Below are 594 nucleotides of genomic sequence, written 5' to 3' on the forward strand. Positions count from 1 at the left end.
GCTATATACCGACACTACACACCGCTATATACTGACACTACACACACCGCTATATACTGACACTACACACACCGCTATATACCGACACTACACACACCGCTATATACTGACACTACACACACCGCTATATACTGACACTACACACCGCTATATACTGACACTACACACACCGCTATATACCGACACTACACACACCGCTATATACTGACACTACACACACCGCTATATACTGACACTACACACACCGCTATATACTGACACTACACACACCGCTATATACCGACACTACACACCGCTATATACTGACACTACACACACCGCTATATACCGACACTACACACACCGCTATATACTGACACTGCACACACCGCTATATACCGATACTACACACCGCTATATACTGACACTACACACACCGCTATATACCGACACTACACACACCGCTATATACTGACACTACACACCGCTATATACCGACACTACACACACCGCTATATACCGACACTACACACCGCTATATACTGACACTAAACACACCGCTATATACTGACACTACACACACCGCTATATACTGACACTACACACACCTCTATA

The sequence above is a fragment of the Phyllobates terribilis genome, unplaced genomic scaffold (genome assembly GCF_046119375.1).
Source record: "Phyllobates terribilis strain yellow unplaced genomic scaffold, ASM4611937v1 Scaffold_13__5_contigs__length_258822181, whole genome shotgun sequence".
NCBI lineage: Eukaryota > Metazoa > Chordata > Amphibia > Anura > Dendrobatidae > Phyllobates > Phyllobates terribilis.